This window comes from Neofelis nebulosa, chromosome 4 (assembly GCF_028018385.1).
Source record: "Neofelis nebulosa isolate mNeoNeb1 chromosome 4, mNeoNeb1.pri, whole genome shotgun sequence".
Lineage (NCBI taxonomy): Eukaryota > Metazoa > Chordata > Mammalia > Carnivora > Felidae > Neofelis > Neofelis nebulosa.
The window spans coordinates 149,625,664-149,638,143 of record NC_080785.1 but is presented as its reverse complement, the minus strand read 5'-3'; positions in this window follow the sequence as shown (position 1 = coordinate 149,638,143).

Here is a 12,480-nt window from a genome sequence, read left to right as displayed (position 1 = left end):
AGAGAGAGAGAGGGAGAGAGAGAATCCCAAACAGGCTCTGTGCTGACAGCAGGGCTCGAACTCCCAAACAGAGAGATCATGACCTGAACCAAAACCAAGAGTCTGACACTTGACTAACTGAGCCACCCAGGAGCCCCTCTTATAATTCTTTTTAAAGCCACTCTTTCAAGGCATGATTGACATACAGAAAGCTGTACATATTTAATGTATACAATACCATTAGTTTGGAGATAAGTCTACACCCATGAGACCATCACTGAAATCAAGGCCATCCAAAAGATTCCTTCCTTTCTCTTTATTTACTAAATTAAAATTTTTTCTTTTTTGCTAAGAGCCCTTGGCAAAAAAAAAAAAAAATCTACCTTCTTAGCTAATATTTAAGTATACAATACAGTATTGTTCATTATGGGCTCTATGTTGTGTGGCAGATCTCCAGAATTTACTCATCTTACATAACAAACTTTGTACGCTTTGGCCGCCACTTCTCCCAAGCATTATGGTAATGATTATTCTACTCTCTTTGAATTGGACTATTTTAGATTTCTCATAAAAGTGGGATCATGCAGCATTTGTCCTTCTGTATCTGGCTTATTTCACTTAGCATAATGTCCTCCAGGTTTATTCGTGTTGCAAATGACAGCATTTCCTTCCTTTTTATGGCCACTAATATCCCACTGTGAGTGTGTGATAGGATATATGTCACGTTTTCTTTTTTTTTTTTTTAACTGAAGTATAATTAGCATACAGTGTTATATTACTTTGCACAACATAATGATTCAACAATTCTGTTTTTTCTCACCCCCACGATGATTCAGCAACTGTATACATTACTCAGTGCTCATCATGATAAGTGTACTCTTAATCCTCTTTATCTATTTCACCCACCACCACCACCACCCCCCATTTCCCCTCTGGCAACCATCAGTTTGTTCTCTGTATTTAAAAGTCTGGTTTCGGGGGAGCACCTGGGTGGCTCAGTCAGTTAAGCGTCCAACACTTGATTTCAGCTCAGGCCATGATCTCACGGTTTGTGGGATCAAGTCCCACGATAGACTTTGCACTGATGGCGTGGCGTGTGCTTGGGATTCTCCCTCTCTTCTCTCTTCCCTTCCCCTGCTCACTCTCTCTCTTTCTCTCAAAATAAATAAATAAACATTAAAAAGAGTCTGGTTTTTTGTTTGTCTCTTTTCTGTTTTTTATTTGTTCTGTTTATTAAATTCCACATGTGGGTAAAATCATATGGTATTTGTCTTTCTCTTTTTTACTTATTTCACTTAGCATTATGTACTCTAAGTCCAATCATGTTGTTGCAAATGACAAGATCTCATTCTTTTTTATGGCTGAGTAATATTCTATTGTGCATATAGACCACATCTTCTTTGTCCATTCATCTATTGATAGGCAACTTGGTTGCTTCCATATCTTTGCTATTGTAAATAATGCTGCAATAAACATACAAGTGCATATATCTTTTAGAATTAGTGTTTTCATATTCTTTGGATAAATATCTAGTAGTGGAATTACTCAATCATATCGTAATTCTATTTTAAATTTTTTTAAGGAAACTCTATATTGTTTTCCACAGTGGCTGCACCAGTTTACATTCCCATCACAAGTGTATGGGACTTCCTTTTTCTCCACATCCTCACCAACACTTGTTTCTTGTCTTTTTTTTTTTTTTTTTTTTTGAGAGATAAAGAGAGAGAGAGATGGACAGAGAGGGAGAGAGAGAATCCTAGACAGGCTGCACACTGTCAGCTCAGAGCCCTACAGGGTCCAGTCCAGCGAACCATGGGATCATGACCTGAGCCAAAACTGAGAGATGCTTAACTGACTGAGCCACCAGGTGCTCCTTGTTTCTTGTCTTTTTGATTCTAGCCATTCTGAAAGGTGTAAGGAGATACCTTATTGCGGTTTTGATTTGCATTTCCCTGATGATGAGTGATGTTGAGCACATTTTCATTTACCTATTGGCCATTTGTATGTCTTCTTTGGTGAAATGTGTGTTCAAGTCCTTTACCTATTTGGTTTTTTTGTTTGTTTGTTCGTTCGTTGTTACTGAGTTGTAGGAGTTCCTTATATTTTTTGGATATTGACCCCTTACCAGATAGATGGTTTGCAAATATTTTCTCCTGTTCCATAAGTTGCTTTTTCATTTTGTTGATTGTTTCCTTTGTTGTGAAGAAGCTTTTTAATTTGGTGGAGTCCCACTTATGTATTTTTTTAAATGCCTGTGCTTTTGTTCATATCCAAGAAATCATACCAAGTCCAATGTCTAGAAGGTTTTCCCTATGTTTTCTTCTAAACGTTTTATTGTTTTAGCTTTTACATCTGAGTCTTTAATCCATTTTGAGTTGACTTTTATATGTGGTGTGAAATAAAGGTACAATATCTTTCTTTTGCATGTGGAAGTCTAATTTTCCCATCACCACCTGTTGAAGAGACTGTTTTTTTCCCTATTGTGCATTCTTGGCACTCTTGTCGAAGACCAATTGATCATATATGCATGGGTTTATTTCTGGGCTCCCTATTCAGTTCCACTGACCTATATGTCTGTTATTATGTCAATACCATACTGTTTGATTACTGGAGCTTTATAATATAGTCTGTAATCAAGGAATAGGATACCTCCAGCATTATCCTTCTTGCTCAAAATTGCTTTGGTTATTTGGGGTCTTCTTTGGTTCCAAATGAATTTTGTTATTTCTGTAAAAAAAAAATGCCATTGGAATTTTGATAGAGATTAAATTGAATCTGTAGATTATTTTGGATCATATGTACATTTTGATGGCATTAATTTTTCTAATCCATAAACATGGGGTATTCTTCCATTAATTTATGTCTCTAATTTCTCTCATCAGTGTTTTATAGTTTAAAGTGTACAAGTCTTTCACCTCCTTGGTTAAGTTTATTCCCAGGTATTTTGTTCTTTTTGATGTTATTGTAAATGGTACTGTCTTCCTAATTTCCTTTTCAGATAGGTCATTGTTAGTGTATAGAAATGCAACTGATTGGGGCGTCTGGGTGGCTCAGTTGGTTAAGTGTCCGACTTCGGCTCAGGTCATGGTCTCACAGTTCGTGGGTTCCAGCTCTGTGTCAGGCTTTATGATGACAGCTCAGACACTGGCGCCTGCTCTTGATTCGGTGTCTCCCTCTCTTCCCCCTCACCCTCCCCCTTACACTCTGTCTCTCTCTCAAAAGTAAACATTAAAAACATTTAAAAAAACAAAGAAATACACCTGAGTTTTGTTTGTTTGTTGATTTTGCATCCTGAAACTTTACTGAAAGTGTTTGGGTCTAACAGGTTTTGTGTGTGTGTGTGTGTGTGTGTGTGTGTGTGTGTGTGTGTAATCTTTAGGGTTTTTAACATATGAGATCATGACATCTGCAAACAGACCATTTTACTTTTTTCTTTTGGATTTAGAGTTTTTAAAATTTTTCTTGCTTAATTGCTCTGAGTAAGACTTCTGGTACTATGTTGAATAGAAAAGAGTGGACACCCATTCCTTGCTCCAAATCTTAGAGAAAAAACTTTCACCTTTTCACCACTGAGTATGATTTCACCACTGAGTATGCTATTAACTTTGGGCTTTTCGTAAATGTCCTTTATTATGTTCCTTCTAAATAAGCGTCTTTTTTTTTTTAATGTTTATTTATGTTTGAGAAAGAATGGAGGAGGGACAGAGAGAGAGGGAGATAGAGAAGCCCATGCAGAGCTTGAACTCATGAACCTGAGCATAGGTTGCTTAACTGACTGAGCCGTCTGCGTACCCCTGACTAAGTTCCTTCGATACCTAATTTGTTGAGAGTTGTGGTTTTGTTTCAATCACAAAAGGGTGTTGAATTTTGTCAAATGTTCTTCTGCATCTTGAGATGATCATGTGATTTTTATCCTTCGTTCTGTTAATGTGGTATCTCACACTGATTCATTTGCGTTTGTTGGGATCTTTTTGTTTGTTTTGTTTTTTTATTTGAGAGAGAGAGAGAATGGGAGTGGAGGAGAGGGGCAGCAGAAAGAGAGAGTGTATCTTAAATAGGCTTCACAGCGGGGGGCCTGACATGGGGCTCGATCCCATGACCCTGGGATCATGACTTGAGCCAAAATCAAGAGTCACATGCTTAACCGATTGAGCCCCCAGGTCTCTGGGATCTTTGTATTCTAGGGATAAATCCTACTTGGTCACTGTGTATGATCCTTTTAATGAGCTAATAAATTTGGTTTGCTAGTATTTTCTTGAGGGATTTTGCATCTATATTCATCAAGAATATTGGCCTGAAGTTTTCTTTTCTTGTGGTGTTTTTGACTTTTGTATCAGGGTAGTATTGGCCTCATAAAATGAATTTGAAGTGTTCTCTCTTCTTCTAATTTGTAAGAGTTTGGGGACTGTTTTTAATTTTGCTTTAAATGTTTGGTAGAATTCACCCATGAAGCTATCTGGTCCTAGACTTTTATTTGTTGAGAGTGGGGGTTTTTTTTCAAAATTTTATTTAAATTCTAGTTAGTTAACATACAGTGCAGTATTGGTTTTAAGAGTAGAATTCAGTGGTTCATCACTTACATACAACACCCGGGCTCATCAGAACAGGTGCCCTCCTTAATACCCATCACCCATGTATCCCATACCCCACCCATCTCTCTCCATCAGCCCTTAGTTTGTTCTCCATCCATAAGAGTCTCTTACAGTTTGTTTCCCTCTTTTTTGTCCCCCATTCTGTATGTTCATCTGTTTTGTTTCTTAAATTGCACATATGAGTGAAATCATATGGTATTGTTTTTCTCTGACTGACTTATTTCACTTAGCATAATACATTCTAGCTCCACCCACATCATCGCAAATGGCAAGATTTCATTCATTTTGATGGCTGAGTAATATTCGATTGCATATATGCCACTTATTCTTTATCCATTTATTAGTCAGTGGACATTTGGGCTCTTTCCATAGATCAGCTATTTTTGATAATGCTGCTACAAACATCAGGATCCATGTACACCTTTGAATCTGTATTTTTGTGTCCTTTGGGTAAATACCTAGTAGTGTAATTGCTAGATCTAAGATAGTTATATTTTTAACTTTTTGAGGAACCTCCGTATTGTTTTCCAGAGTGGCTGCACCAGTTTGCATTCCTACCAACAGTGCAAGAGGGTTTCCCTTTCTCCACATCCTTGCCAACACTTGTTTCCTGTGTTGTTAATTTTAGCCATTCTGACAGGTGTGAGGTGGTATCTCATTGTGGTTTTTATTTGTATTTCCCTGATGATGAGTGATGTTGAGCATCTTTTCATGTGTCTGTTAGCCATCTGGATGTCTTCTTTGGAAAAATGTGTATTCATGTCTTCTGTTGTTGGGAGTGTTTTGATTGCAGCTTTAGCCTTCCTTTTTGTTATTGGTCTGTCCAGGCTTTCTGTTTGTTGATTCAGTCTTGATAGATGATGTGTTTCTAGGAATTTTTTGACTTCTGCTGCATTGCCCAGTTTGTTGGCATATAGTTTTTCATAATAGTCCCTTATGATTCTTTTTATTTCTGTAGCATCAATTGTAAAGTTTCCTCTTTTACTCACAATTTTATTTATTTGAATCTTCTCTCTTTTTCTTAGTCCATCAACCCTTAATTTTATCAATGTTTAAATTGTTTTTGTATTCTCTGTTTCATTTATTTCTGCTTTATTTTTTTCTTTCTACCGATTTGGCGTTTAGTTTGTTCTTTTTCTAGTTCTTTGCGGTATAAAGTTAGGTTGTTTGAAATCTTCTATTTTTATTTACTTATTTATTTTTATTTTTTAAGTAGGCTCCGTGCCCATTGTGGGGCTTGAACTCACAACTGTGAGATCAAAAGTCAGATACTGTACCCACTGAGCCAGGCAGGGGCCCCTGAAATCTTCTATTTTAGATAGACATTTGTTGCTATAAATTTCCTTTGTACAACTGCTTTTGCTACATCTTACAAGTTTTGGTATAAGGTATTTTCACTTTTGTTTGTTTATGAATATATTTTCTAATTTCCTTTTCTATTTCTTCTTTGGCTCAACGGCTAAGAGTTTGTTGTTTAATTTCTATGTATTAGTGAATTTCCCCCTTTTCTTTCTGTTATTGATTTCTATTTTCATTGCATTGTGATTAGAAAAGATACTTGGAATGACTTCACTCTTCTTAAGTTTATTAAGATTTGTTTTGTGACCTAGCATATGATCTATCCTGGAGAAAAAAATGTGCCCTTGAGAAAAATGAATATGCTGCTGCTGTTGGGGGGAATGTTTTACATAGGCCTGTTAGAGCCATTTGGTCTATAGTGTTGTTCAATTCTGTTTCCTTATTGATTTTCTGTCTGGATGATTTATCCATTACTGAGAGTGGGGTATTAAAATCTCCTACTATTTTATTGTATTGGTGTGTATTTCTCCATTTATATCTGCCAGCATTGGCTCTGTATACTTAGGTGCTTTGATGTTGAGTGTACGCATATTTCAAGCTGTTATATATTCTTGTTGCATTGACCCTTTAATCATTATACAATAACCTTCTTTGCTACTCTCTTGGTTCCCATTTGCATGTAATATCTTCCTCTATCCCTTCATGTGTAGCCTATGTGTGTCCTTAAATCTAAGGTGACTTGTAGACAGCATGTTGTTTGGTTTTGTTTTTTTTTTTTTTCTTATTTTTTTAAAGGCTTTCCTTTTTTTTAAAATTAATTTGTTTATTTTGAGGGGGTTAGGGGCAGAGAGAGAGGGAGAGAGAGAATCCCAAGCAGGCTCTGCTCTGTCACTGTGGAACCTGACACAAGGCTCAAACTCACTAACTGAACCTTAAGATAATGACCTGAGCCAAAATCAAGAGTTGGATGCTCAGCAATTAACCCACCCAGGTGCCCCGGCTTTGTTTTTAAATCCATTCATCCATGCTTCTTGGCCTTTTGGCTAAGATCAAGTGTAAATCCATTCATCCACGATATGTCTTTTGATTGGATTGTTTAGTCTATTTATATTTGAAGTAATTATTGATAGGTAAAGACTTACTCTTGCCATTTTGTTAATTGTTTTATGTCTTTTTTGTAGCTCTCTTATTCATATCTTACTCTCTTGTCTTTATTGTGATTTGAAGGGATTTTTTTTTGTCGTGATATGCTTTGATTCTTTTCTCTTTATCTTTTGTGTACCTACTTTGGGTTATTTCCTTTGTGCTTACTGTGAGGTTTACATCAAACAATTTATAGGTATGTCAGTCTATTTTAAGCTGTAACAACTTAACTTTAATCATATATAAAAGCTCTACATGTTATCCCCCCCACACACATGTTTTGTTATTGATGTCAGATTTTACCTTAAAAAAATTTTTTTTTTAATGTTTATTTTTGAGAGAGAGAGAGAGTGCATGTGAGCAGGGAAGGGGCAGAGAGAGAGGGAGACACAGAATCTGAAGCAGGTTCCAGGCTCTGAGCTGTCAGCACAGAGCCCAACGCAGGGCTCAAACCCACAAACTGTGGGATCATGACCTGAGCCCAAGTCTGCCGCTTAACTGACTGAGCCACCCAGGTGCCCCAGATTTTACTTTTTTAAAAATTTGTGCTTTCATTAACAACTTTGTTTATAGTTATTCTTTAAAAAAATTTTTTTAAAAAATTTGTCCTTGAGAGAGAAACAGAGTGTGAGTGGGGGAGGTGCAGAGAGAGAGGGAGACACAGAATCTGAAGTAGGCTCCAGGCTCTGAGCTGCCAGCACAGAGCCTGATTCAGGGCTCGAACCCACGAACTGTGAGATCATGCCTTGAGCTGAAGTCAGACACCTAACTGACTGAGTCACCCAGGTGCCCGTTTATAGTTATTCTTAGTACTTCTGTACTTTACTTTTTACACCAGTGTTAAAAGTGATTTACATTACCATTACATTACCATTACAGTATGACAGTATTCTGTATTTGTCTTTATACTTACCTTTACTAGTAAGATTTATACTTTCATATGCTTTCATGTTCCTGTTTAATGTCTTTTCATTTCAACTTAAAGAACTCTTGTTGGTACTTCTCATAAGGCATGTCTAATGGTGAAAAACTCCCTCAGATTTTGTTGGTCTGGGGCAGTCTTTATTTTTACCTCATTCTTGAAGGACAGTTTTGCTGAATATAGTATTGCTGGTTGACATTTTTGTCCCCTTTCTGTTTGAGATCTTTCTCTTTTTTTTTTTTTCATTTTTTAAATTGTTTTTATTTATTTTTGAGAGAGAGAGAGCACAAGTGGGGAAGGGCCATAGAGAAAAAGAGACACAGAATTTGAAGCAGGCCCCAGGCTCTGAGCTGTTAGCACAGAGTCCAATGCAACAGCCTGAGCCGAAATTGGACGCTTAACTGACTGAGTTACCCAGGCACCCCGAGATCTCTCTTTTTAAAATAGTAATAGTACAGCCATTACAGCTCTTTTGTTTACTGTTTGCATGGAATCTGTCTTTCCATCCTTTTACTTTCTTTTTTTTTTTAATGCTTTTTTATTTTTGAGAGAGACAGAGACACAGTGTGAGCGGGGGAGGGGCAGAGAGAAAGGGAGACAGAATCCAGAGCAGCCTTCAGGCTCTGAGTAAGCTGTCAGCACAGAGCCTGACGTAGGGCTTGAACTCACAAACTGTGAGATCATGACTTGAGCCAAAGTCAGACGCTTAACCAACTGAGCCACCCAAGCACCCCTCATCCTTTTACTTTCAACCTTTCTGTCTTTGAATCTAAAGTCTCTTAGGGGCTCTTTAAAAATATCCCACTCCCTTCTCATCTCCCTGATTTCTAATGAGAAATCCATTAATTTTACTAAGTCTCTTATGCATGATGAATTTTTCTTTGGCTAATGTTAAGATTCTCTTTTTGTCATTGGCCTTAGACAATTTAATTATAAAGTGCCTCAGTGTGGGTTTCTTTATGTTTATCCTTCTTGGAGTTCATTGAACTTTTAGGATATTTAGATTATTGTATTTTATTAAATGTGAGACGTTTTCAGGCACTGTGTCTTCACATATTCTGTCTGCCCCTTACTCTCTGTCCTCTTAATCTGGGATTCCCATTATGCATATTTTAGTACTTTTGATGGTGTCTCACTCTCCTAAGCTCTGTTCCCCTTTCTTCATTCTTCTTTTATTTATTCTCCTCAGACTGGATTGTCCTATCTTCAAGTTCACTGATTCTTTCTTCTGCCTGCTGAAATCTGCTGAAAACTACCTTTTAGTAGTTTTCATTTTGGTTACTGTACATTTCAACTCTAGATTTTCTATTTGGTTCCTTTTTATAATTTATTTTTCTTTATCAATATTCTCTATTTGTTCATACATTGTTGTCCCAGTTTCCTTTAACTCTTTGTCCCTGATATCCTGTAGCTTTTTGAGAATATGTAGGACTGTTGATTTAGATTCTTTTTCTGGTAGACTCAATGTCTGTGCTTCCTCAGGGACAATTTCTGGTCATTTCTCCTGTGAATGTGTCATACTTTCCTGTTTCTTCACATGTTTTGTAACTTTTTGTTGAAAACTGGACATTTTGATTATAGTGTGGCAACTCTGGAAGTCAGAATCTTCTCTCTTCCCAAGTTGTGTTTTTGTGGCTTGTTGTGGGCTATGGTTGTTTGGTTAGTGACTTTTCTAAATTATTATTTTAAGTCTGTGTTCTTTTTTAAATGTTTATGTATTTTTGGGAGAGAGAGTGTGTGTGTGTGCATGCATGTGTATGGAGTAGGGGCAAAGAGAGAAGAGGACAGAGGATCCAAAGTGGGCTCCATGCTGACAGCAGTGAACCCAACATGGGGCTTGAACCCATGAACCATATGATCATGACCTGAACCAAAGTCGGATGCTCAACCGACTTAGCCACCCAAGCTCCCCAAGTCTATGTTCTTTTTAATGTGTGGTCTCTGAAGTCTGTCTTCCTTTACCTGTGTTCAGCTAGTGATTTATTGGAAAATTTCTTGAATTCCAAGAGAGAAAAGAAAAAAGAACTCTTCTACTTTTTGCAAGTTGATTCTGCACTGGGACACTCCCTCAACACTTAGCCAGGCCATTTAGCCTGGCCATCTGCCTTAGTCTTTGCTTCCAAACAGCTTAGGGATGAGACAGGGATGAAAGATTTAGGTCTTTGCAGGTGTCTTCTGAGCATAAGTCTTGCCCTGGTCATGAACATGGCTTTTTTAATTTCCCAGTACACATAGGCACTTTGAATGCCTTAATTTCTGAAGGAAACTACACCCAGATTTTCCCATGAGGCTTTTAGTACTCTGTTGCCTGCCTAATATATAATCTTTTCCCCCAAACAGCTGAGGTTGTTCATTTGCCTTACATTGTTCCAGGAACGCTTACTGCTTTTCCACCCCAAATGAGCTCTGAGATTGGCAAACCGAAGGCAGGTGCCTTGCATTAGTCCTTCAGGTAACACCCAGACAGATTAGACCAGCAAACATGATTCTATGGTCTGCTCTGCTCTGGAATCAGTAACCAGGTCCCACACTGGGGATATGGGCTGCCATCTGCAAGACAGCCCTCATTCTGAAGAGGAGGGATGGGACAATGGCAAGTAAAAATTCCACAAAGTCTTCCTACTGTTTTTAAATTGCCTTTTTCTTTAATCAGCATTCATTTGGTTGCTGTAAACTTTTGACTGTTTTGTAGAGTTCTGACAAAGTTGGTTTTGATAGTTTTTGTTTGACTTTTTGATGTTTCTATGGAGGAATGGGCCTAGGAGCCATCCACTGTGTCATTTTCATGGATATCACTACATTCCTTTTTTTTGTTTCCTAGAAACTTTATTTTTAGCTTTTAGATTTAGGACTTAGATCATACTAGTTGACCACAAATGGGTGAGACTCTTTCCAGATTCTATTTTGTTTCATTGATCTATTTATCTTAATAAACACCACATTGTCTTAATTACTGTAGCTTTCTAGTAAAGCTTGAGGTCAGGTGAGGTAAGCTCTTCAATTTTATTTGATTTTTTTCAAGACTGTCTTGGCTGTTCTAGGTCCTTTGCTTTTCAACATAGGTTTTAGAATCAGCCTTTAAAGTTGCACAAAAACAATCTTCTGGAATTTTGTTTGGGATTGTATTGAATATATAGATCAATTTGTGGGAAACTGTAATCTTAGCAATATTGTCACTCAATTCATGAATATGGCATATTTTTTCATTTATTTCAGTCTTCTTTAATTTCTCTCAGCAATGTTGTGTAGTTTTCAGCATGGAAATCTTCTATTTATGTTTCTTAGGCATTTGATTTTTTTTTTTGATGCTATTGGAAATGCTTATTTAAGTTTAATTTCATTTTCCAGTTTTTTGTTAGTTATAATTTACTTTTTTACTGTGGTAAAATATACATGACATAAAATTTGCCCTTTTAACTATTTTTTTTTTAATGTTTTTTTTAATTTTTTTTATTTTTGGGACAGAGAGAGACAGAGCATGAACGGGGGAGGGGCAGAGAGAGAGGGAGACACAGAATCGGAAACAGGCTCCAGGCTCCGAGCCATCAGCCCAGAGCCCGACGCGGGGCTCGAACTCACGGACCGCGAGATCGTGACCTGGCTGAAGTCGGACGCTTAACCGACTGCGCCACCCAGGCGCCCCTGCCCTTTTAACTATTTTTAAGAGAATGTTTCTATGGGATTAAATACATTCATGCTGTTATGTAACCATCACCACCATCCATCTTTTTCATCTTCTCCACATGACTCTGTATCCATTAAACATTAATTTCCCGTTCCCTCCTCCCCCTCCCCCTGGCAAACAGCATTCTACTTTCTGTCTCTATGAATTTGGCTACTCTTGAAGTTTCATATAAGAGGAATCATAATAGTATTTGTTTTTTTGTGACTGGCTTATTTCATTTAGCATATGTCCTCAGGATTCATTCATATCATAAATATGTTGATGTTTCCTTCTTTTTGAGGGCAGAATAACATTCCATATGTGCTAATTTTGTTTATGCATTCATCTATCAATGGACACTTGGGTTGCTTCCACCTTTTGGTTATTGTGAATATGTTGCTATAACCATGGGTCATACTATCTGTTGAATTTCTCCTTTCACTTCTTTTGGGTGTATACCTAGAACTGGACTTGCTGGGTCATATGGTAATTCCATTTTTAATATTTTGAGAATTGCCATACAATTTTCTACAATAGCTGTACCATTTTGCATTCCTACCAGCAGTGCACAAACTTTTCAATTTCTCCACATCCTTGCCAACACTTGCTATTTTGGGTTTTTTTGTTTGTTGGTTTTTTTCAGAAAAGCCTTCATATCCTAATGGATACAAAGTGATATCTTATCATGGTTTTGATTTGCATTTCCCTAATGATTAGTGATGCTGCACATCTTTTCATGTGCTTGTTGGCCATTTATATATCTTCTTTGGACAATTGATTTTTGTATATTGACATTATATCCCATGACTGTACTAAACTCACATATTCAAGTAGGTGTTCAAGTAGATACTTAATGACTTTCTATGTACACAATCAAGCTG